At 40.8% G+C, this 26,519-nt stretch overlaps 1 protein-coding gene across 2 annotated transcripts in view; it reads left to right on the forward strand.

Moving 5' to 3' along the window:
* The first annotated feature begins 17,036 nt into the window (after window positions 1-17,036).
* The window catches only part of LOC129741761 (ubiquitin carboxyl-terminal hydrolase-like), a 35,320-nt gene continuing 25,837 nt past the window's right edge, over window positions 17,037-26,519 (forward strand). The window contains exons 1-3 of one of the 2 annotated variants that reach the window (XM_055733546.1): window positions 17,037-17,167; window positions 17,237-17,354; window positions 17,438-17,654. The gene's annotated coding sequence lies outside the window, so the exon portion shown is untranslated. The other variant, XM_055733545.1, reaches the window with a different exon arrangement.

A 26,519-nucleotide genomic window follows, 5' to 3' on the forward strand; every position in this document is an offset into this window, starting at 1 on the left:
ACCCGTGCCAGGAAGTTGTACCTCAACATGTTGACGAAAGTTGAGTGTTGAATCATGGCCGACTTCAAACAGATTCCCGGCAACCTGTTTTTCACGGGCAAGGATAAGTTTAGCGTTCCGGAACATGTCCGCTCTCAGAAGATGTCCAAATTAGCGAATAAATTCCTGGTTTCGCAAGCCATCTACACTTGCGGGAAGCGGAGTGCACCTTTCGTGGCCCAGGACAGGTGTACATGAAGAGTGGCTCCAGAAGTGGCTGCTTCCTTTCCTGAAGGCCCACAACGTCCCAACAGTCTTCTGGCCGGATTTGGTCTCATGCCACTACTCCAAGGACGTGCTGGGGTGGTATGCGGACAATAACGTCAATTTTGTGCCGAAAATGTTCAACCCTCCCAACACTCCGGAGATCCGCCCCATCGAGAAGTACTGGGCGATTGAAGCAGCACCTTCTTAAACGACCTAAGATAGGAAAGACAGTCGAGACAGTCAAGAAAGTATGGGTTTACATGCAAAAAACGGTTGATTCACAGGTTGTACAGAATCTTATGACCGGGGTTATGGCCAAGGTGCGGGCATTTGCGTATGGACTGTAAATAAAATACGAGTAAAGTGGTAAAATGAAGTTTAGTAGTTATTTTTAAATCCCTAAAAATTTGATGGCAATCCGATAAAAACTCGAATTTTGCGAATCAATTTTGTGTGGCAATTGCATCGGGGACACCCTTTAGTGCCCTGAGACTTTCCAAATAAAAAATTCTCTACGAGAGTGATCTTACAGGACACCCCAAAATCCTAAAGAAATTTAAAACAAATTTAAATGAAATTCCTCCGAAAATGCCGTGATAATAAAGTCTCTACGCACTCATTCATCGAATTCACAGCCGCATACGACACGATCGACCGCAATGGAAAATCATGTACGAGAACAGCTTGTCCGGAAAGCTGACCAGATTGATAAAGGAAACGATTGTTGGAACCCAGTGTTGTGTCAGGTTTCGGGTGAAACATCGAGGCATTCCGTTCGGGCATTCGATTCGCACAGGTGTTTTTCGATGAGCGGGCGAAATGCGGGGCACAATTTTCAACAGATTCAGCCAACTTGTTTGATTTGTCGATGACTTAGACACAGTCGGCAGATTATCTGCGGCGATGGAGGAGATCAGCCGTAAACTGGAACTCACTGGTGACTGTAGACAGCCGTGAGATCCGGAGGCGAATGGTCAGCGGAAATCGTGTCTAGTATGGATTCCACAAGCAACTTCATTTGAGAAGACTTAGCCTTTGCCCGCCTCCCACACAAGTACACCTGGAGATCAACGAACCAAACGCAATCACAGATCGACCACGTTTTGATTGACAGCCAGCAATTCTCGGACATCATCGATGTCAGATCCTGTCGAGGCGCCAACATCGAGTCAGACCACTATCTGGTGATGGTGAAGAAACCGACGCCCGCCTCGGTTAAATATCGCACGACTGAAGCAACCTGAGGTCGCGGTACACGCAATCGCTCGAAGCAGCGCTGCCCGCAGAGGGCGAGCTTGGTGAAGCCCCTTTCGAGGACTGTTGGGATACCATCAAGACAGCCATCAACAGTGCTGCGGAGAATATCATCGGTCATGTGGAACGAACTCGACGGAACGACTGAACTCATTAAAATGGGCCCGGGCAAGTTGGCCGATTGCATACACCAATTGATGGTCCGGACCTGGGACATAAAATAGCTACCGGAGGAGTGGAAGGAGGGGGTAATATGACCCATCTACAAGAAGGGCGACAAACTGGACTGTGAGAACTACCGAGCGATCACTGTCTTGAATGCATATTGTCTATCTCGACTCACTGGTGACCGCAGACAATGACACCAGCCATGAGATCCGGCGGCAAATGATCAGCTGAAGTCGTGCCTAGTATGGACTCCACAAGCAACTTCATCCGAGAAGACTTAGCCCTCGTCCTAACTGTAACCTGTGTATAATGTTCTTTAGACCGGTTGTCCTCTACGGGCATGAAACATGGATATTGCTCGAGGGAGGACCTGCGTACACTCGGAGTATTCGAGCGACGAGTGTTAAGAACCATTTTTGGCGATGTGCAGAAGATCAGAGTGTGAAGGCAAAGGATGAATAACGTACTATCGCTACTCTACGACGAACCCAGTATCCAGAAGTTGGCGAAGACTGGACTGCCTTTCTGAGGTCATATTGGGTTCTAGCTGAAAATAAGGTGAACCGTTGAAAGGAAAACCGGTGTTCATGGGAATGGAGGCTTCTAAATTTTTCCATACTATTACCATTAGTAAGTAAAAAACCTCTTTAAACGAGAAACAAGAACTTCTCCATGTACAAGAGGAATTGTTGTAGAAAAAACGAGTCAGGCGAAGCTGGACTATCGAGCTCAATAATTAACAACAATAAACCAAGACACTTTAAAACGTACAGCGATTACCAGGCGATCCGTTATAGCGTAGAAGGTCGAAATGCTGTGGTTACATTACAAGACAGCCAGCAGCGACACAAACTTCCCCCCTACGTAACAAATTCCTTTCAGATTTACACCTAATAGACAGTATAAAATCCCACAGAAAAAGGATTCTTCGCCGTTTGGTAAAAGTCATTTGGCATCCCGATCAGGACAGCATATCAAAATAATAACCCAAACGTATCTCACCGAGATATTTACATCTGATTCAGTTATAATTACCTAAGTACTCAAAATTTTTGATTTTAAGATTCTCCAATCTGAATTATATCTTATTCTGATTGACAGACTTGAATGGGGTTGAGTTCATTTTGAATGATAGATTTTTTTTTTGGATTGTCCTAAAATAAAATGATTATATCATATTTTGATATACGTGCAACTTTTTATGAAACACGGACATCGAAGACAACGGCCCAAACCGTGCATTAATGAATTTCGCTCAACAGATCCATAACATTGAATCCAATTTTCGGGAAACCAAAAATGGAGCATGGTTTTAGCATATAATGTGGTTTATTGACATTCCACTAGAAATTTTGCTCGAAGCACTCATATCTTGATAAGTTATAATTTTGATAGATTTTGTTCTGCCCAATATCAAACTATGCTATCTGAACGAGATATAATCTTGAAAGGAGCATATCTAAAATTGATATAATTTAGCTATGCTCGCATAGATTTTTTGATATAATTTAAGATATTTTAACATCCTACGAGTACTGAATAATAACTCATTTAGATAGGAAATAGTTTTATTCAAAGCTCTAGGAAGGCACATTGTTTCTAATTTTACCCAAAATTTATTATAAGTCAATTTTGTCTTTATTTTGGTATTTAGTAAGATTTTATCCAAGCATGCCAAAAGTAAAAGCATCATCTTTTATTTTATGCCAAACGACCATTAAGCCATACGTCCACAATCTATATACTTATATAAAAATGAATTTCTGTCTGTCTGTCTGTCTTTCTGTCTGTTCCCTCACTCCCCTGTTCCCCACTCAAAAACTACTGAACCGATTTACGTAAAACTTGACAGATGGGGGTATTGGAGGCCGGGGAAGGTTCCTATAATGGTTTGGGACCCCTCCCCCTAACAGGAAGGGGGAGAGGGGCCTCCCAAACAAAAGACAATTTTTTGCATAACTCGAAAACCAATCAAGCAAATGGTATCAAATTTGGCATTGGGTGGTATTTGGGAACGAGGAATATTTCAATGAATATTAAGTACCCCTCCCTCCTCTCAGTGGGGTGATAGGAAGGGGGGAGGGGAACTACCTTACAATTTTTCATATAACTCGAAAACTAATCAAGATATTGGAACCAAATTTGGGATGGGAAGGTATTTTGATTCAAAAAATATTTCAATGATTATTTGAGACCCCTCCCTCTTTGCAGTTGAAAGGGGGAGGGGCTTCTTTCATAGTTTTTTACATAACTCAAAAGCTAATAAAGCAAATGGAACCAAATTTGGCATGGGAACATATTTGGATACGAAAAATATTTCTACGATTATTTGAGACCCATCCCTTTTACCAGTAGGTAGATATAAAGGGGGGAGGGGCCTTCTTTTTAATTTTTTACATAACTTAAAAACTAATCAAGCAAATGGAACCAAAATTAGCATGGGCGGATATTTGGGAACGTGACATGTTCTAATGATTGTTTGAGACCCCTTTCTTCTTCCAGCGGGTAGAAATGAAAGGGGGAGGGAAATTTCATATAATTTTTATTGCATAACTCAAGAACTGCAACAGCAAATGGAACCAAATTTGGCATGGAACGATATTTGGGTACGAGAAATACTTCTATGAATATTTGGTATCCCTTACACCTTCAAAGAGGTGGATGAAAAGGGAGAGAACCCTCCCCTTACAATTTTCAGTATAACTGGAGAGTTGATCGAGCAAATTGAACCATATCTACCATATCATGTGAGGGAATTTAGATACGAGAGATAACCCACCTTTTTTCAGCGGAAAGATATAAAGCGGGAAAGAGGGGCTTCCATACAATTTTTTGCATAACTCAAGAATTAATCGAGCAAATGAAACCATATTTGGCATCAAAAAGTATTTGAGTACCCTTTCTTGCAGTTAGATGATAGAATTGGGAATATATATAGGAACCTACAGACAGATTAAATTATCAGATCTTTAACACAAATTTATAGAGTAAGATTCAGAATATTTGTTTAAGTTATCTTTGTGTTGCAATTCGAAACTCCAGCTGCAGCTCTCATTTTGTAGTGGTTGCTTATGAAATATGTTAAAATTTGATTTAAAATAATGCCAACAAAACAATAAATTTGAATAATTTTTTAAAATTATCATTTGATTATGAAAGGTGTAGTAAAACACACCGGGTCAGCTAGTGCCATAATAAAGATAAGAAGGTTACTCAGCTTTTCAATGAAAAAAAACTCCAGGAATTCTAAAGTTAAACCATTTGAAAAAATAGTTAAAGATCCAACACCAGGGAAAGTGGTTCAGTTTAACAATAAAAGTCAAAGTTCCTAAGACAACCCAAAAACCCCATTTTTTTTCGATAATTCTAACATTAACCCAATAAAACCTCTAGGTAAATTTAATAGAAATCCAACTTACCTGATCCTCGACAAAGGGCGTATAAGACTCTTGCTGCTTTTGTGGTTGTTCTTGTTGTTCCAGGCAGCCTAATGAAGATTCGTCTCTAGCGACTCCACCTTCGTCCCGATACCGTTGTCTATCCTGCTGTGGAGCAGTGTGTTTTGAACCTTCTTCTTCAACCGAATTTCTAGCACTTAACGTTGGACTATCAATAGGGCTTTTCTGGTTTTCATTCGCGTTAGTTTCTGTTGGTTCGCCGTTTTGGCTCCCGTTTTGATCGGGTTCGTTTTGAATATCGTCTTGCTTCCGCTCGTCGTGTTGCGTTGCTCCAGCGTCGTACTTAGGTGACGAACTTCCTTCAGTGGCCGCCGTGTCGTCTGCCGTGGCAGTGGCTCACACGAAGAGTTGGCTATCTCACTAGCGCGTTTCACAAGGGAGGGTTTTTGTTTGTAAATGCAACCTCTCCCTACTCGATGATTCGATTCACGCTCAAACGTATTGATTCGAGTAGAGCGTTAAACTTGTTTTTATTACTTTTCAAGCTATCCTTTCCTTTGGAGATTTAGTACTGATTGACGACGATGAAGGAAATCATAGATCCGTGGACAGTACAGTACAATAGAGTTAAGTTTCGAGCAACATATTGAAAAATATGTCACGAGGACAACACGAGAGACAATCACAACAGATACGCATTCCAAGGAGGCAAGCAAGGGAGAGAAAGAAAAGAATGAGACAATTTGAAATATTTTCAGGATAAATTTGATGGTGCTTATAATAATAATCCCCCCTTTCTTAGACCATTCAAAGACGTCTCCTAGTTAATCTAGATCCGATTTTAACTCTAAAGGAAAAAGGTATGTAAGACCCGACCCTCTGATAATCTATTTAAACCGCTCTAGAGATCAGATCAGGCTCATGTAACAATTTTAAGAGAGAGTAATGGAAGCCAGCCTAACAAAGACATGAATGGTTACTTTTGATGAAATATTTTCAACATAAACCTAATTTAACTTCAGCCGATCTGGGCGACATGTAAAATGTCATTTTGTTTACGTCAATGCAGCAATGTAAGGAATCTATCATGGTATCGACATAATTTATACAATAAAGAAGGACTTCGATAAATCTTTCATAACTTGAACAATTGGTGAGAAAATTCCATAAAGAATGCATCATCCTTAAAGCACTACTTAAAGGATGAAAATCCCGGAAAAATAAGAAAATGCCACAGTGTTGCAAATCTTTCGCAAATTACTGTTCAAACTGTATATGTGAAGGGTATCCAATTCTATTCGTTTAGTAAATCAGTTCAACAAATGAATAAGCGAATTGATCTTTTTCAATCCACACCAACTTGCACTTTTGCCAGCCTGGTTAAGCGGATACTTGTCCATTTTTACTGAAAAAGAACGCTATGGCGGATAATGCCATTATCATTCGATCTAACAACACCCTAATGGCCCCCCAATACAGAGCAGAAACAATGGCGGAAGATACTTACCCACTCGCGGTAGCGGAGCGAAGGCGTTGTGTAGTACCTCGACACAGGCGCCAGTGGAGCGGTTTTCCAGGAACCGTACAGCTTGAAAGGAAACGGACACGGGACAATCCGTGCACCACAGGCGGAACAAATCGAGAAGTTGGTTGGAGGAAGGAGGCGTCCTCAATGAAACCTCGCGTTCGATTGCGCTGGCTGTCAAATTCGGAGCATCCGCTTTGCTCGTTTGCACACTTGGATATTTTTTCCACCGGAGAAAACACAGTCTCAGGGACGAGTTGAACAATCCGGGGTTGAGGTTCCTGGCCACCGAGAAACAAAAAGCCCGTACGAGAAGCAAGTTCTATCTGCTGCGAAGCCCGTCGAATTTCGGAGCCACTTTACGGCAGTTTTCCGCGAGGATTTTTCTTCTTTTTGCATAAATGAGTTACGCCACAGCATAAAAACATGGGGAACTCACGCGCGAGTAGTATGAACAGAGATGCCAATCTCAATCAAATTTGTATTAATTTGTTGAAAAGAATTTCTAATTTCTTTTTTTTTTAATAAAAAATCTAATTTTAGAAGTCCAAGAATATTTCTGCTAATTTTTATTTTTAAACTGCGACCCAGAGATGGGTCTTGACTCAAACATTCAGTAAGCGAAACTTTTTTTTTGTAGAGAAATGAATCCAACTGTGTTAGATGAAATTTTAGGGACTAGATAAGAGAAAATCGATGTTGAAAAAATTTCTGATAACTTAATTTCTTTTGAAAAAAAGTAATTTTTTTTAAACCAAAGAAAAATGTTTTCAACTTCAGAAATGGTTTCTCTAAATATAGACTTCAGCCTTCGATCAAAAATATTTTGAAACTAAAACTGAAAACTAATAGAGTATTTTTTTTCACCTGGTGGCAACCCAGGGGCAACCTATAGGTTCGCTCTAACTGCTGTCATCGTGCTCATTTATTGCTCGAGAGGCAACCTAGGTTCGCTCGAAAAAGGGACGGAGTCGCCCTGAGAAAAAAGTCAGTTTTGCGAGAAGCTCACCAATACTCTCAACGTTGTTGTCAAAACATTAAACAGCTGTTTTTGGCTGAAAACAAAACAGTTGAAATAATGAACGGGCAAATGATTATTGCCGCGATTTTGAACCTCTCAGCCAAGCAAAATCGTACTATCTGCAGTCCAGTGCAATCCGGACACGAAAAACGGCAATCCGGATGTGAAGAACCGAATGAAGGAATCCAGAAGGGAGGACAAAATGACAGCTGCATGTAAACATTGCGCTCGTTCTCACGCACACCTACGTATGAAATAACTCGAAACCCGAAACTCGCTTTTTTATTCTGACGGTTCCAGAGCCAAATCCGGAATCAAAAAAAAATACGCCATAAAATTCGAATAAAGTTTAACGGTCAGGCAAACCTGTATACATATCTCAGGTGGCGATGAAAATCCCGTGCTAACTGTTAGTAAACGTTTTTTTTACCTACTTGGTTTAAAATCCCTGAGAAAAAAGGAAAAAAAAAAGTAAACGTTTTTTTATAAACATTGTAACCATGACAATTCGTGACGTCAGTTGCATTCTCAACAAACAACCATCATCGCTGTACCAGCGAAAACTAGAGAAAAAAATCATTTCCAACTGCTGTTTATGATTCTCGCCTAGGATACATAAACATCCTAGCAAGTGACGTAGGCTTTGTTTACCTTTTTACTTTTTGAATAACGAGTTCTGGAATAGTGTGCGTGTTGGTTCGTCACCTTTCTTTGTACCTCATTGAGGTCAGTCAGATGCATTTGGCAGCACTTGATGAGTTACCTTTGTGAGGTTTGCAGGGGTGCCAGGTGGTTTCGTCAAAAATCAGGACAACGCGAAGTTAAAGTCAGGATTTTTCAGGACATCTCTCAGGCCGATGACATAGTGAGTGCGATGCTATGCGAATAGGCGGAAAATTTACGGACGCCGCCTATGCGAACTATAGAGCGGCGGAACAAACTGACATCTGCTTCGCCGCGTTCAGTATGTCAGGTTTAAGCGATTCACATACATTTTCATCAAATGTGGTTCACCGCATTGAATTGTATTCGCCGCATCACATCGCATCGCACTCACTATGTCATCGGCCTTTCTGATCGGATTTCTGCTTAGATTGCATAAATAAAGGCGTAATACATGTGCTGTAAACGCCTTGATTTATGCAACAACAATACGCAGCTTGTTCAGTCCCACTGTGCAATAAGATCTATCATTGTTGTACAGCTACATTAGCCTACGTCTTTTCGGAAATTCAAGTTTATCTCGTTTCGGTTAAATATTGTATCGGATAAATTTCGATTCCGGAACGCGCCAAGAACAGCATAAGCACCGGGTTTTCGAAAAAGGACCACCACAAAGGGAAATACCGGTGGGGCCAATTCGCAGTAGGTGACCCAAAGAGCATCTGGAATACGCCATATTGTTTCGCTGCTTCAATTGAACTAGTGACAAAAAACTTGCATGCAAGTTGAAAGTTGGATTGTTGTTGACAACGCTTATCACACAATCAATGCACTACTGGGGTAGGTAACAGGTGACTGTTACCACTTTACTTAGCTTATTTTTAATAGCTAAATCGTGCAAAACTTTCACACTTCTTTAGTGTTGAAACACTAAACAAGGATGGCTTCGGCCAGCGGAGGTCCCCCGCGTGGACCTTTAGGTAGTAGATTCCCATCCTTCATGGACAAAAACAACGAATTTGGACGCCTCATTATACTTCAAATGACTGGAGTTGACGGACACATTCTGCCTAAAAACCCGTTTATCATCGGGGAGTCAGTTGAGAAAGCAGTAGGTTACGTTGAATCGGCACACAGTGAAGCTCAAGGGACGAAATATATAATCAAGACAAGAAAACAAGATCAAGTTGACAAGCTGTTAACTCTTAAACTTCTCCTTGACGGAACAAAAATTATTGTCCAATACCACCCTACACTGAATTCATGTAAATGTGTCATTTCATCATATGACCTAGTTGAAATGAAAGAAGATGAAATCCAGGAACAGCTCAGTAACCAACAAGTTTCGGAAGTTCGCAGAATCAAGCGTGTACAAGATGGTTTGAAGATAAACACTCCCACACTTATACTCACTTTTAAACAGACAACATATCCCGAGTACGTTAAAGTAGGATTACTACGTATAGCAACCAGAACGTATTATCCCAACCCAATGCTTTGTTACGGATGCTTCGAATATGGTCATTCTTCAAAACACTGCAAAGGGCCGAAACGTTGCTACAACTGTTCCACAGAACACCCCATGGAGGAACAGAATGAAACCGAAAGCTCTAACGAATCAACCAGTTGTAAAAACCCTCAGTTCTGTCGCAACTGCAAAGGTGAACATAGGCCAGGAAACAGAAAATGCGAAGTATACATAAAAGAAGCCAACATAGTTAAAATCCGTATCGATTCCAACATTACATACGCCGAAGCTCGAAAACGAGTCGAGAGTGGACTCAACAGTTTTGCTCAAGCTACAGCTCAAAGCCGATTAGATTCGTTCAAATTGGGCGAATTGATTAAGGAGAATAACAGAAAAGATGAACTTATCGCAAGTTTAGTTGCACGAGGCAAGCAACAATCTGCACAGATTGAAAGACTTCTTGACGAAATCCAAAATCTAAGGCAAGATCTGAACGAACATTACGGAAACAACAAAATACAAACGATATCAAACGACAATCAAGAACAAAGATATAGGAGTCGATCACGCACCGTTAATCCTAATAAAGCTGACCAAAGAAGTGAGTATAAACGAAATAGAGGAATCTCACAGAGGCGTATAGCTACATCGATCAGCCCCCCGCTGAAAAAGACTTCACACATGGCTAAACAAGACCTAGACAGCAGAGAGACGGTCCCCCAGCAAACGGAAATGTACACTTCTGATACGGAAAACACTGAATCATCTTCTAGAATTCCTCATGTCGCACCAAACCGCAAACACTAACAACGAGCAATGTAAATACAAATTCCGTCAACCCGTTTCTGTCTGCGCATCTACATCCGACAATTCGCACAAACCTAGAAAACCTCAACAACTACAATCGGAAGCGCTTAAGGAAAGAAAATCCATCCGGGACGTCTTACCCCAACCCGTAGATGGTACTTCTTCCAAAAAAGCCAACCAAAACCGATTACTGGAAACATCTAAGCATAGCCCAATTCCGACCCCGACCAGGGAAGTGCCAGGCAGTCCTGAAGATCCTCTGGCGGTTGTCCGAATTGGGCAACCTGCCATCTCACAGGCAAGTAGCATATTTTCACATCTATCAGAACAACATACCAGTGCACTCAATTTTTCAGACTCGCTCATCGATGACAATCAACAACAGATCAACTCGAGTTCAGCATCGAACCTCCTCTACGGTATTCCAACGCAGAACGATTCCATCCAACATAGTCCTAAACGTCGATTGTGCCTGCAGTGGAACATCAATGGACTGGCAAATAACCTCAACGATCTCGCGCTTCTCACCTACCAAAATTCTCCAATGGTACTAGCACTCCAGGAGACACACACAAGACCCAACGAAAATCTTAATTCCTGGCTCGGAGGACGTTACGTTTGGTATACGAAACATGGATCGAATAGATGGCAGAATGCAAGTCTCGCCGTATTAAAAAACGTACCCCATTCGGAACTAATATTGGACACAACTTTATTGGCCACAGCTGTTAAATTGGCCACCAAAAACATAACAATTGTTTCGGTTTATATTCCCACATCAACTCATCAAACTAATTTTGAACAAACGTTCCGACACTTATTATCACAGCTGACCAAACCCTACCTTATACTGGGTGATTTAAATGCACACCACTCGGAATGGGGATCCCCCAGAAACGATAATAGGGGAATTTTGATAATTCGAACCATCGAAGAAGATAATGCTGTTATCCTGAATGATCCACTTTTCACCGAGGAAATCAAACCAGTCACATCGACGTTTCTATTGCTTCTTTTGATATACTGAACACCATTCGATGGGAAATTAGCCGGGACTCTCTAGGCAGCGATCACAATCCTATTGAAATCAGAACCAACGAATCAATCCCATCTACCAGCCGACGTCAAAGATGGATTTACAATGTAGCCGACTGGGAGAATTTCGAGTATGACGTTATGGATTTGCTAAATCCTGATCAAAACTACTCAATAATGGAGTTCACTAAACGGATCCAGGAAGCGGCAACAGCAAACATTCCTCGAACCAGTAGTAAACCTGGCTCTAAAGCCGTCCATTGGTGGAACAAAGAAGTTGAAAAGGCCATCAAAACTCGTAGGAAAGCTCTGAGAAAATTACAAAAAACGTCAAGAGATGATCCAAGACGCACGGAATTTCTTGAACGTTTCAAAAACGCAAGAATTGCAGCCCGAAAATTAATGCAGGAATCCAAACGAAAATCTTGGGAAGAATTTTTAGACGGGATCAGTCCAGAAAGCTCCATTTCTGAATTGTGGCGACGAGTCAACTGTCTAAGTGGGAAAAAACGTACACGAGGCATAACCTTGCAAGTCGATAATGAGCTGACCGATGATGCTCCAACTATTGCGAACGAATTTGGGAAATACTTCCAATCGCTGTCTTCTATCGATAACTACAGTGAACAATTCTTAAAACTTAAAAAGAAAATCGAATTCCAAATCAGCCCATTTCAAATCGCTAGTAACTCCGATGTAGATTTCAATCAACCATTCAATATTCAAGAGCTCTACTACGCCTTAGATCACGTCAAAGGACAATCAACAGGGTCAGATCTTATCGGGTATCCAATGCTTAAACGACTTCCATACACCGGGAAAAAAGTGCTTTTGAACTGTATTAACCAGATATGGATAACTGGATCTTTCCCCAACGAATGGCGCCAAAGCACCGTAATACCCATTCCAAAGAATGGTCAGGATCATGCGAGGGTAGATGGGTATCGTCCTATTAGTCTAACCAGCTGCGTCGGCAAAATAGCAGAGCGTATGGTCAATAGAAGATTAACTACCGTACTAGAAGAAAACGACTTGCTTGACAACCGTCAGTTTGCATTCCGGAAAGGCCGAGGATGTGGAACGTATCTCGCCTGTCTAGGGGAAGTCTTAGATGACGCGAGAGAATCGGGTCACCATATCGATATGGGCATTCTTGATCTGTCTAAAGCATATAACCGCGTCTGGAGAGATGCTATTCTAAAGCAACTAAGCCAATGGGGACTAAATGGGCGTTTATGTGTATTCATAGAAAATTTTCTTTTCAATCGTACCTTTCAAGTGGCAATTGGCGACTCACTTTCGCAATCATTTTGCGAAGAGACTGGAGTTCCCCAAGGATCAGTCCTTTCAGTAACCGTGTTCTTAATAGCTATGAATAACATTTTCAACAAATTACCTAAGGATATGTACGCTTTTGCTTACGCTGACGATATACTGCTTATCACAGCTGGTCAATCGTACGCCAGAACTCGCAGCAAACTTCAGAACGCTATCCGCTCTGTATCAAAATGGGCAGATGAGATTGGTTTTGTAATATCGGCCGATAAAAGTTGTATTTTTCATTGCTGTAATTCAAATCACAAAGCACATAACCGTACAGTGAAGATAAAACAAAATGTAATACCATTTAAAAGAGCTGTTAAAATTCTAGGTGTGACGTTCGACAGAAATCTAAGCTTTAAAAGGCATTTCGAAATCGTAAAAGAAGAGTGCCAAAGCCGAATAAGACTGTTGTCAGTAATAGGCAGTAGGCACAAAAACAATAACCGGCATACAATAATTCGCGTTGGAAACAGCATAGTAACATCGAAGCTTTTTTATGGTATCGAAATTACTTGTCGTGGATTTGACCTCCTTATCTCTACACTTGCGCCTACCTACAATTCTATTGTCAAGAAGGCATCAGGACATATGCCAAGCTCCCCTACCAACTCTTGCATGATCGAAGCAGGATGCATACCGTTTGTTCTGAAAGCAGCAATAACTTTAACCAATCGTACTATCGGATTTTTAGAGAAAACAAGTGGTAATGAAGCACACCTACAAGAATACACAAACAAAATACTTATGAAACACTTTACAACAAGCTTACCGAATATTGCCGAGATACCAAACATACGACATCGACGTTGGAATCATCCCACACCTAAAATCGATTGGAGTGTGAAAGAAAAAGTGCGTGCTGGCGATAATCAGCACAAAGTTCAAATGATTTTCAACGAACTAGTAAATCGCAAATATAAGGACCACGAGAAAATTTACACCGATGGATCGAAATCTACGAATGGGGTCGGCGCTGGAGTTTATTCTACCAGTAACGCAATATCTGTCAAACTTGAAAACTTTTGTTCTGTATTCTCAGCTGAAGTTGCCGCTTTGTATATCGCTGTGGATTCAATTCCGAATGATGCTTTAAAGGAATTTGTCATATTTACTGATTCGGCTAGCGCACTGAAAGCATTGGAATCCGGTAGATCGACACATCCTTGGGTGATCGCACTCGACTCAAAAGACCTTTCAAAAATAACATTCTGTTGGGTCCCAGGACATAGTGGAATTACGGGTAATGAAGAAGCCGACAAATTAGCTGGAACTGGCCATGAACATGATTTCTGGAGAAGAGATATCCCCGGGGACGATTTAAAACGATGGATAGAAAATGTAGCGAAGCATTTCTGGGAATCATCTTGGAACCAAGAGAGAAATTTATTTCTAAGGAAAATCAAAGGGTCAACTTCGAGATGGCAAGATCGTGGCGAAAGAAATGAGCAGCGTGTACTTTCAAGAATGCGTGTGGGTCATACGAGACTAACCCACAGTCATTATACAGGACCAAACCAACGACCGGAATGTGAAACTTGCGGTTCCTATCTAACTATCGAACATATACTAGCGGAATGTCCAGTTTATGAGTCTCAACGTACAGCGAATAATCTGCCCGTCGGAGTGCGTAACATCCTGGGAAACGAAGAGGAGATCGAGAACAATTTGTTAGAGTTTTTGCGAGTAACAGAATTATTTAAGCTTATTTAATGTACCATTTTGTATCAATCTTATATTTTGTTATTATCCTTTCAAAAGAGGCGAATGAACTAATTATTTAAAGCCTCTATAAATAAATCAATCAATCAATCAATCAATACGCAGCTTGTTGGCTGGCCGGTAGTTCATATCGAAAAACATCATTCAAATACCATCTGAACCGAAAATAACCATATGTTAAGGTGCATTTACAGTTCTTTCGAACGTGAAAATGAAAAAACTTATATTCTTCAAAAACTCGACTATGCTGCATTTCATGGCTGCGAAACTAGGTGGAATAGATGCGGAATGGTTGAACGATTATTTTTGAACTGATTTGCTTGTTCAAAACCCTTTAACATTAATTTTATTTCAATTCCCCCGATTTTCACTGCGGAATATTTTTTCCGCGTTCACTGACATTCCGCTCGAAGTGTAAACGCACTGAGCGAACGTGAAAACGGAAAACGAACAAGAATGGTGAATATAAATTCCGCGTTCATTTTCACGTCCGAATGGCAATGTGCATTCTGAAAAAAATTTCACCGATGACGGAAAAATTTTTGCTTCATAAAAATTAGTTTTTTAATTTGTAAGCAGATTTGAAGGCAATTAAAGGCTTAAAATACTACGAGTTTGAAATGAAACGCATACGATTTTTTTTTTAACTTTAAAAACCGCTTGGGCATCATTTAATTGTACCTGTTGGAAGAGTTTCTCGACGAATAAATGTACCTGTTGGAAGAGCTTCTCAACGAATAAATGTAAATGAAGATCATCGAATGGCCAGATTCCATTGAAATAAAAAAAAAATTAGATTCCGCTTTGTTCAAATGTGTGCTTTAGAAAAGGTATGGAAATAATTATAAAAATTTATGAAATCATTCAAAAATAATGTGTTTTAAGGAGAACTGAAAAGCAGAAAAATTAACAAACAAAAGAGTACTGATGCATTTTAATTAAACAAAAACCTTTTCAATTGTTTCACTAACTAAAAGTAATTTAGAAATATTTGTTTGTCAATTTTTAACAAGAACCAAAAATGGCTATTTTGTAGAAGTTATATTCATAACGTCCTTTCCATAAATTTTTCAAAAGAAACGAATCGCTAAAGCTCGTTACTCCTTGATCGATAAATACTTTTTGGGAGTACTTTAAATTCATAAAATTTAATTTAAATTCATTGTATTCAAAGATAAGAACTTTGGGATTATTTTATTAAATCAATCGTTTTCAAAGCTGAATATGTTTTGAAGAAAAACAATATGTTTTTTTGAGAAATTTGAATTTAAATTTGAGCATTGGTTAGACAAGTATCGATCAAAACATTGGTTGAATGATCTGTCATTTACCGATCGAAACCAATTTCTACCTGCAGTTGAACAAACCTCTTACGAATTTTGAAGATTTGACCGATTTGACATTTCACTGCGGAATATTTTTTCACTGTGGTGAGTTCACGTTCACGTTCGAGTTCACAAGAACTGTAAACCGGGCTTTAAATGTGATTAACTATTTTATAACCTATTTATTCGATTTTCTTATAGTTTTACTGAAAATTCGATCATATTTACGAGGTTTTATGAAAATCAGGATAAATCATGACATTTTAGGGACAAATTTTCAAAAATCATCACAACTCGAGGTTTTTTGAAAAATCAGGACGGTCTCTCGAAAATCAGGCCAAATCCTGATAAATCAGGACACCTGGCACCTCTGGAGGTTTGTGACAGAGGTGCCAGGTGTCCTGATTTTTCAGGAATTGTCCTGATTTTCGAGAGACCGTCCTGATTTTTCAAAAACTCTCGAGTTGTCCTGATTTTTTAAAATTTGTCCCTAAAATGTCCTGATTTTCAAAAGAACTTCTTAAATGTGATTGAATTTGTAGTTAAACTATGAGAAAATAGAATTAATAGGTTATAAAATAGTAAAACTAATTTAACAGATGATAATTTTCGGTTCAGATGATCTTCAAATGGTTTGTTTTTTCGATATGAACTACCGGCCAGCCAACAAGCTGTGTACTGTTGTTGCATAAATTAAGGCGTTTACAGCACCTGAATTGCGCCTTTATTTATGCAATCTAAGCAGAAATCCTTATTATTTTCATGAATCAAGAGGTGTCCCGGAAAAACTTCGCGTTGTCCTGATTTTTGACAAAACCACATGTGATCAAGGTGTGTATATATTCAGGAGGTGTTACCGAATATCGAATTCCCGATTCAGCCATTTTGGCTATGCAGGCTATGCAACTATACGGAACTCATGAAATTTGTTTACCAACAAACCACCGAAAAGCTGAGCAAAAAATAAACAAACTCATTGAGAGCCCCGCTCACTCCTTGCCTACTTACTGTGAAAGTTGGAGAACCTAGTGTATCAAAAGACCTTGCATGTGATGACCAGGGCTTATAGATTAGGGTGGTGTAAAATGCCAAATAGCCCAATCAGCCATGCTGTGACATATTGTTTACAAAACAAGAAGGAATCAAAGTGCATCAAGCACGCAGGTATCACGGTTTTAGATTATTGAGTGACGGAATAATATCGGTTCAGTGACAGTGAGTATTTAAAATTTGTTTTGGTTTCGTGAATTTTTCAGTAAATTTCTACATCTTTCTCCCCTACAGCGGAATCCGAGGAAAGTCTATTCCTCCTGTGGCTCTCCTGTGCAGTAACAAAAAGATGCGTGGCCACCACAATTTAGGTACAATGGGCAACATAATTAACAGGATAAGCAACACCACGGTAAGAATAAGATATTCCGATTTCCTTTTGCCGTATTAAGTTAAGTTTTTTTTTCTTCCTGGGCAACAACGATGCTGCTGCAGCAACAAAGTGCAAACACCAAACCGATTGTGTTTAGTCAGACATGCAATCAGTTGATGACGCCGCGAACACCCAACACGACTGGCGGTGCCCTGCAGGCCCAGAATGTAAGGCGAAGTTCCAGGCTTTTTAGCAACAACAACTATTCAGTGAAGGAGAACACCAAGAATGAATCGTCGCATACAACGTTTCCGATTTCCGTGAAGTATACCGAATCAGGTGGGTAGTAAGCTTATTTCATAATTTGGTTGTACCTCTGTCCGCGGTTTTCACATCAGCGGTATAGTGTTTGGCGGTATGCTATTTTGGCGGTTTACCATTTGGCAAAAGGACCTAAAACGCGGCATGACATTTGGCGGTTTGGTCGATTTGGCGGTTTACCATTTGGCAAATGGTCTTGTTTTGCGGTGTTATATTTTGCGGTACAAGTCTTTCCGCGGTTTGTCTTTTTGGCGATATGCAACATTTCGCGGTAAGATATTTGCTCAGAAATATAATGAGCAAATGTTGTACCCAAATCTTTTTTCTGGTTTCGAGACGTAAAGCGTACATACATCATTATAGTTCGAACACGCGCAGCGTGAGGAGGCGGCCTCTTGGTTTTGATCTAGGAAGGCTCCGTGTATCTAGGTTTACCCAAAGCTAGGGACAATCCCCTAGTCCGGTCCGCAACGCGAAGCGTAAGGACCATACTTCACCCTAGTTCGAACGCGCAGCGTGAGGAGGCGGCCTCTTGGTTTTGATCTACGTTTCTGAGACGACTCCGTTTTTCTAGGTCTACTGAATACCTAGAAAGGCCCCGTGTTTCTAGGTTTACCCAAAGCTAGGGACAATCCCCTAGCTCGGTCCGCAACGCGAAGCGTAAGGACCATACTTCACCCTAGTTCGAACGCGCAGCGTGAGGAGGCGGCCTCTTAGTTTTGAACTACGTTTCTGAGTCGGCCTCGTTTTTTTAGGTTTACTGAAAACCTAGGAAGGCCCCGTGTTTCTAGGTTTACCCAAAGCTAGGGACAATCCCCTAGCCCGGTCCGCAACGCGAAGCGTAAGGACCATACTTCACCCTAGTTCGAACGCGCAGCGTGAGGAGGCGGCCTCTTAGTTTTGAACTACGTTTCTGAGTCGGCCCCGTTTTTTTTAGGTTTACTGAAAACCTAGGAAGGCCCCGTGTTTCTAGGTTTACCCAAAGCTAGGGACGATCCTCGTAATTATATGATCCATGTATCTTGGCAGGACTTTTCAACATTTGAAACAGACCGCGAAGTGACTCAGTTGCCAACTATCCATACCGCCAAATAGTCTTATTCGCAAATTGGGAGACCGCGTAATGTTACAAACCGCTGAAAGGCAAACCGCCAAAAGGGCCATATGCCAAATGAGAAACCGCCAAGTGTTACAAACCGCCAAATGGTAAACCGCCAAACAGGTTCATACGCGAAATGTCATACCGCCAAAACGAATACCGCGAAATGGTTTACCGGGAGCTGTGATACAATCAAATTATGGATTCAACCCGTGAATCGGTTAGAATTCTGACGAGAAATCCAACCGATTTCCGACGAATTCAGTGCCCTGGTGAAACAACTTTCCTGACGACGATAAGTTTTTGCGAGTGAGCTGTCAAAACAACCGGGTCGTTTCAAGACGGAAATCGGTTAGATTTCCTACCAAAATCAGATGGTTTTCCCTTCAAAATTTGACGGTTTTCCGATCGAAATCGGACAAAAAATCCGAACGCTTTGCCCTGTTGTTTTTGTTGTTTTTCTGTTCTGATGTCAATTTTTGTTCGGATTAAAATTGCAAAAAAAACAACAAAATAATTTTTGTATATAATTTTAATAAGTTTTTTTGTGGCAATAAAAAATATATATGAAATACAATATATAATGTATTCTAATTGACGGGCGATTTGTTTGCGAGCTCCATATCTGGTCACTCCGTAGACTGTCGTCATTACAGTTTGTTTGATAACTTCGCGTTGAATAAATCGTTCCAAAATTTTCGCTACTTTTATATTGTTTTCGGCATGTTTGGCTCTACTTTCTCCAACCAGTGCAGCAACAGCGCTATAAAAGTCTTGTGGCTTTTCAGCGGGACCGAGATTCACGCTAATAGCGTCAAATCAGTCTGGGCCTAACGGTTTCTTTTCATGGAAAACCATTAGAAATCGGGCTTCGGGTAATAGGGTAATCGCGTCCTCGAAAATGTATATTTTGTGGAAGCCAGAATACCCGTTTGCGGAAATGATTGGCTAGCGAAAGTCTATAACGAGCATCGCACCACAAACTGTACATATCACCCTGCTTTCGTTCGTAGATTTTCTTGCGCAACATATCCAATTTGTCATAATTAGACATTTCGTTCCGTGGTTTCAACTCTTCTATCTGTGGTAGAGAACTTAATGGCTCAGGAACATCCAGTTTAGCATTACCACCATCATTGAAAACTTTCAGCATTACATTTAACATTCCTTAGTTTATTCTCCACGGAATACTGCCTAATTGGTTCAATGAATCTAAAGTTGGGTACATGTCTTGTTTTTTAACATTGGCAATCCTTTTTTTCCTGTACCCACCATTCTCTGGTGTCCTCCACGGCTGAGGAGGGCACAACATCGGAACTAAGTTGACATCGAATTTCAGAGTGTCCTGTTGTGATTTACGGAACAGCTTGACCAGCACTGGATGGGGCTCAATTTGTTTTTTTAGCAATTTTAGCCTCATAGCGGCACAACGAATAGAACGCAGGGTCATTTTTTATCTGTCGATTGACATGCATCACTCATCAACACTGAAATAAACTGTGTTCTTTAAAAGATACGAAACGTGTGCTATGATTTTTTTTTCAATTTGATTCTTTATTAAGTTTTTTGAATATATAAAATTATTGAAAAATTGACTTTTTGAACCTTATTCTGCAAGTTACGTGACATAAATCGCCAAATTTTATTCCTATTTCTCACTTTTTATGCGTTGCAGACTAGAAATGTCAGACCCAGATCGGTAGCGATTGTTCCATCGGACCGTTTATTGCCAAAAATAACAGTTTTCATTATACGATAAGGTGCGGATTTAATGCGATATCAATCAATTTTTCTATCTTGCTTTCGTTGTCCAAAAATATGTTTCGTTTTCGCACGAGTTCGCCAAAAACGGTAACCGATTTTGGACCAAAACACTGTTTTGAAAACAGTATCCTCTTTGAACCGATTTTCATCCCTTTTCCGATCTAGGGAGTTTTGGATGGTTTCTGTGATAGATTTAACGGAAGTTGAGGCTCGGAATATTAACCTTCCCATGCCGTTCGGGTCAATATGACCCGAAGCGCACATTTAAAATCTCTTTATCATCATTCCAATATACTGAAGAACTAGGAATTTTGACAGACCAAGTATGTTCTATGAAAATAATGATCAAATTAACGTCAAAAAATTGAAATTTGAGTTTTGAAAATCGGTTCATTGGGAAATGAAATACAGCTGAGCAAAGCAAAAATTGGATAACGTTTTTTTGAAGTTAGATTTTTTTCTACCGGAAGATCTGAGATAGCAGTCAAAACTTTCATTGGACCCCAACATATCTATACACTGTCGGATAGATGGATTCTTGACGATTTTAAACATCAACGAAACACTTAAATACAGAAAAGCTGTTAAAAGTTATGAGCATTTTAAAAATAAAATTAATTTTTCGGACTTTTTACTTTCTGAACCAGTTTCTGATAACTTGGTAATACATATCGACTTTATTTTAAAATTTTGAGTAAAATGAACAAATTACCTACACAATGAATATAATATCATCAAAATCGGTTAACATTTACAGCCAGGAGAACGAAATCAAACTACAACTCAAAATTTCCCCGAAACGGATATTTTGCGAACGGCATGTGAAGGTTAATAAAACGCGATAAAACTCGTAATCAATCGGAGTACAAAGTAAAGCACGCGGTACATTTTTATTGAAACTTCTTTGATGTATATGTATGTGTAAGGTAATAAAAACGAATACAATGCAAAGGCATGGTTGCCAGATAAAATAAAGTGTGATCAGTCAATGAGGGGAGTTACACTCTCAACACTCCTCCTTAAGTCCCGCTCGTTGACAACTGCTTCAATCCCATCATTGTAGAGAACATGGTGATCTTCGTTGGACCCAACGCCTTAGTCAAGGCATCAGCTAACATCTTTTCAGAGCACAGGTACCTTAGTTGGATGATATTTCGGTCACAGAGATCTCGCACAAACATCTCCTTTGTTTCGATGTGCTTGGACCTTTTGCTTATTCTTTCTGATCGGGCAAATGCTATGCACGATTGGTTGTCCTCATGGATGATCGTCGATCCTGTCTGCGCAATACCAAAATCAACCAGGAGACGTCGGAGCCAAAGAGTTTCCTGTGCCGCCTCGCAAAGTGCTATATATTCTGACTCCATTGAAGACAAAGACACAACGTTTTGCTGTCTGCTCATCCAGGAAATAGCGGCACCGTTCAACATAAAAACGAAACCAGAAGTTGATTTTCTTGTCGCGTGGTCGCCGGCCCAATCAGCGTCCACGTACCCTGCCAACTCCAGTGAATTACCATGATACTGAAGTTTCCAGTCCACTGTTCCTAAGAGATAACGAACCACTCTCTTTGCTGCTTGATAATCAGCTGTCGTTGGCTTACTAACTTTGCGACCTAAGATAGCGACAGCAGCCGCAATGTCAGGGCGTGCATTCACCGCGATATAGAGGAGAGCGCCAACCAAACTACGATAGGTTCCGTCTTCCTCCAACGATTCGCCAACAACGTCACCACGAGCGTATTCTTCATCCATTGGAGTTTTCGAAGATTTAGCTTCGCCCAAACCAAATCGTTTTGCCGTTTGACGAATGTAACTACTCAGACTCAAGCTGTAAGCACCATTAACACGTTCTACTTCTAGTCCAAGAAAGTATTTCAATACTCCAAGAGCAGTTATCTCAAAGTGTTTATTTAACTCACTGTGCACTGTGTCTATTTCAAGCTCATCTTCACAGCCCACCACTATGTCGTCAACATAAAGAACCACGTAAACTGTTTTTCCATTTCGGACCATTGTGTACATACAAGGATCTGCTGAGCTGGGTTTAAATCCAATTTCCTTCAACACTACATCAAACTGCTGATTCCAGCATCTGGCTGATTGTTTGAGCCCATATATACTTTTATGAAGACGACATACTAAGTTTTCCTTTCCTGGTTCCGAAAAACCAGGGGGCTGCCTCATATACACTTCTTCACTTAGTTTACCGTTCAAATAGGCGGTCTTAACATCCATATGTTTTAACACTATCCCACGACTGCTAGCCACGGCAAGAAGAGCACGTAGTGTCGCTTGTTTAGCGACCGGGGCATATACATCTTCGAAATCCACACCTTGCTTCTGCGCGTAACCCTGAGCTACTAGGCGTGCTTTATATTTCACTGTTTCACCGTTTGCATTTTTCTTCACTTTAAATATCCAACGGCTACCAATCGATCTTCGTTCCGCAGGTAGGGGGACGAGGCTCCATGTTTTCAGTTGTTCATGTGATTTCAGCTCTTCTTTCATTGCATTCAACCAAAAAACACTATTTTCACTCGACACTGCTTCTTTAAACGTGTCAGGCTCTATCTCCTCCTGAACTTGCACAGCGTTTGCTTCTTCGATGAGCCGTGCTGGTGGTCGTCCTTTGTTAACTCGCTTTGATCTTCGGTAAATTTCGTCGTTCGGGAACCCCTCGAAATCAGATTCGGCTGTCCCGTAATCCATCGAGACTTCTGCTTCACATTCTTCTGGTATATTAGGATCTTCAACCAATGGTATTTCTTCGATTTCTTCAACCGGTGAACGGTCAACACTAACACTGTTATCACTCTTTTTCTCTTCAGGTAGAACTTTCCGGATCATTTCAGCGCCGCCTACAGCCTCCAAAAACTTGGCATCTCGACTTATGGTCACTGTCTTCGATTCGGTGTTGAGAAAGCGATATGCTTTTCTACCTTCTGCATACCCTACGAAAATAAGACGCACACCTTTTTCGTCGAGCTTCCTTCTCCTTTCTTTCGGTACATGCACATATGCAGGAGATCCAAACACCTTCAAATGGCCGTAGCAAGGTTTCTTACCAAACCATAACTCGAATGGTGTGCGACCGGTTGCAGAAGCGGGCAACCGATTGAGAAGGTAATTCGCCGTGTTTACTGCCTCGCCCCAGTAACATTTCTCCAAACCAGATTCGATTAACAGGCAGCGAGCCATTTCGATAAGCGAGCGGTTCTTCCTTTCCGCTTGTCCGTTCTGTTGCGGGCTGTACGGAGCTGTCTGTTGGAGTACGACACCAAATTTCTTCAACATATTCTTAAACGACTCTCCGGAATACTCTCCGCCACCGTCGGCTCGTAAAACTTTCGGAGCCGAGCCAAATTGCGTTCTTACAAGCCGAAGGAATTCCTCAATCTTTTCAGATGTTTGTGATTTGCGGCTCAACAAATAGACTGTGCAATATCGAGAGTAATCGTCGATCAATGTTAGCACATAACGATTGCCGCTTGGAGTGGGTGTTTCCATTTGACCGCACAAATCAGAATGGATAATATCTAGAGGAGCGACAGTATCAGTTTCTGATCTTTTAGGAAACGGGAGTCTTGAAAGCTTACCTTCACAACAGGTCGTGCACACCGATCGGATACCGCAGTCAGAAATCTTCAGTTCCGTTCCTAACTCGCCACGTTCTATTGCACGGATGTCCTCCATGTTACGGTGGCCGAGGCGGCGATGCCACATATGTTGACAATTTTCATGATGGTTTACAGTGACCAGCAAGGAACTTTCAGAATGGCTTTTCACGAAATACAAGTTTCTTCTTCGTTCACACACAACTATCACTTTTCTATCCTTCCAAATTTCACAGCAGGATCTATCGAACGACACTTCGTAGCCTTCATCCACAATTTTGCTGATCGATAGCAAATTGTTCTTCAAAGCAGGTACAAATAAAACATTTTTTACAGTGAGTTTCACTAGTTTACCATCACGGTTCACGGCATTCATTTTGGCTGTTCCGATTCCTTGCGCAGTTACTCCTTTTCCATCAGCTAACCATACATGTTCACTATGCGTTTTCACGTCAACTAACTTCGAGACATCACCGGTCATATGAGATGTGCATCCGGAATCCAAATACCAGGCATCATCTTCTTCAGCGAACATGCCGAAACAAGCTTCTTCATCACTGAAAGTTTCTACTTTGTTCACTTTTTGCTTGAACTCGCTCTGTTTTCTGGTTCTTCTCGGTTGGTGCTCGCGTCGGTATTCCACACCTTGGCGCCGTTCCTGGTCTGCCTTGAGATCGGGACAATCTCGACGGTAATGCCCCTCTCTGTCGCAATAGTGACATTTGAATCTCGGTCTCACTTTTGTTACCATCGCTTTCTGCTGTGTGCTTCCGGTGGCTTCCTCGCAACGGCGCCGCCATTCATCGAGGAGACGCCCTTTTACGAAGTCAAGCGTTAATTCATCCTCGGGGCGTGATTCGAGCGACATAACCAGCATATTGTAAGATTCTGGAAGACTGGACAAAACTATTGCAACAAGCCAGTGGTCTGACATAACTTCTCCCAAGGCGAGCAAACGATTTGTCAACAACGCAATTTCCGACAAATGCTCAGCGAGATTTCCACCATCTTCCATCCGGATCGACATCAATCTTCTTAGCACATACACTTTACCGCACAAGGATCGCCGTTCATGATAACTTTCTAGCGATCTCCACATAGCGCTGGCGGATGCCTTTCCCATAACATGGCAGAGCTGTGTGTCCTCCAGCGACAAACCAATAACAGATTGCGCGACACCATCCCTTTGCAGCCATTCCTTGTTGGGATTTTCCGGAACATCACCTTTCACTATATCAGAAAGTCCTTTTTCACCAAGGACAAGGCCAACTTTATACTTCCAAAGTGCCCAATTGTGATCACTCAACTTTTCGATGGCAACTTTTTCAGCCATTTTGTTTCTACGCGAGTAGGCACTTGTGTCGTAATCAATCCAGGGGAAAATTCACCCGAAATCCGCGATTTATATTCCAATTCCGATTCTACCGTAACTGGGCCACATAACCTGATAGATTTAACGGAAGTTGAGGCTCGGAATATTAATAAAACGCGATAAAACTCGTAATTAATCGGAGTACAAAGTAAAGCACGCGGTACATTTTTATTGAAACTTCTTTGATGTATATGTATGTGTAAGGTAATAAAAACGAATACAATGCAAAGGCATGGTTGCCAGATAAAATAAAGTGTGATCAGTCAATGAGGGGAGTTACACTCTCAACATTCTGCAGTTTAAGAAAACTATATAATGGCGATTTAAACTTCGTTCCATCAGTCATGAAGAAAAAAAAGTAGGGGGTGAAAATACTCTTTCATTTATCCGATTAATTGATTTAAATTTTTTTAACACGTAGAAAACTTTCAAACACGACCTGAATATTTGTCCGGTGATGTGCTGGAATTCCCGGTTTCCCGGTGAGCGAATTATATGCCGAAGTTTTTCCCGGTATTCCCGGTTCTTGATTTTTTACTAAAATAACATTGAACCCACATGACATGAATGAAATGGTGATTTGGGCAGAGAGCTAAGCCGAGAGACGAAATAATGATGCGTGTCGTGCGTTGGAAATTTTCTATTGATGCTAGTCACGACACGCATCATTATTTCTTCTCTCGGCTTGTCTCTCTGCCCAAATCACCACCCACCGTAGGACTCGGAGAGCAAACAAACACGTTCTGCTGGACGCGCTGCTTGTGGTTCTAGAAATTCAGGAATGATTTTACGTTTATTATTTTTATATTTTTGTGAAATCTCACAGAGTGAATTGTGGCACTTCACTAGAATGTAGATTAAATTTGCTTTCCAATGAATATACTTTCTATTGGTCCAAACAAAGTAAAATCACTGAAAAGTCGGGTACAACCTGACGGTGGACCACAAAAACAGATGAAATTTCAATTTGTAAAAAAATCGCGCAAAGTAGTCAAATTTGAAAAATTCCAGTAAACTCAATTTTTGTTGCAT

The sequence above is a fragment of the Uranotaenia lowii genome, chromosome 2 (genome assembly GCF_029784155.1).
Source record: "Uranotaenia lowii strain MFRU-FL chromosome 2, ASM2978415v1, whole genome shotgun sequence".
NCBI lineage: Eukaryota > Metazoa > Arthropoda > Insecta > Diptera > Culicidae > Uranotaenia > Uranotaenia lowii.